Source organism: Pteropus vampyrus, unplaced genomic scaffold (assembly GCF_000151845.1).
Source record: "Pteropus vampyrus isolate Shadow unplaced genomic scaffold, Pvam_2.0 Scaffold197, whole genome shotgun sequence".
Lineage (NCBI taxonomy): Eukaryota > Metazoa > Chordata > Mammalia > Chiroptera > Pteropodidae > Pteropus > Pteropus vampyrus.
Window position 1 is genome coordinate 753,442 of NW_011888978.1, and position 854 is coordinate 754,295.

General features: G+C 36.4%; 1 pseudogene; it reads left to right on the forward strand.

Annotated features, from left to right (window-relative positions):
* Positions 1-369: 369 nt before the first annotated feature.
* Positions 370-488, forward strand: LOC111746707 (annotated as a pseudogene).
* Positions 489-854: the final 366 nt, after the last annotated feature.

Here is an 854-nt window from a genome sequence, read left to right on the forward strand (position 1 = left end):
AACAAGGAACAAAGACCAAACGTATTTCTTATTACATCACAGCCAGCTAAAACAGAAAACTTAACTAGGAACCAGGGTCTCATAATGTGATAAGAGAATGTCCATGTTTCTATTAAAAGATCATTTATCATAACCAAGAACCAGGAAGATCTTAAACTGAGTGAAAAAAAAAAAAAAAGCAAAAGGCACCAATACTGAGAAGACAAAGATGTTGGAATTATCTGACAGAGGTTTTAAAGCGGCTATGATTAAAAAAAAAAAATACTTCAACGAAAAATTATGAGCACACTTGAAACAAATAATAAGTAGAGCATTTCAGGAAAGAAATGGAAAATTTTATCAAAGGAATATATATATAAGGAATAAACTGTCTACGGTCATACCACCCTGAACATGCCTGATCTCGTCTGATCTCGGAAGCTAAGCAGGGTCGGGCCTGGTTAGTACTTGGATGAGAGGCCACCCAGGAAGACCAGGTGCTGTAGGCGTTTAAAAAAAAAAGAATAAACTAATGGAAGTTTTAGAAGTGAACAGTACAATAACCAAAATTAAATCTCAGAAGATACACCTAACAGCAGAACAGAAGGAACAGAGAAAGGAATCAGTGACCCTGAAGATAAGATAATAGAAATTACCCAATCTGTAAAAAAACATGAGAGAAAGTAGAGTGAAAAAAACATATGAGCAAAGCCTCGGGGACCTACATGAGTAACTTTAGGCCAATTAGTGTCCTAGAAGAAGAGGAGAAGACCAGTATGGCTGAAAAGGTTCTCAAAGAAAAAATGACTGAAAACTTCTCACACGGGGCTGAGAAAATCCCAAACAGGATAAACCCTAAGAGTCTACACCAAGAT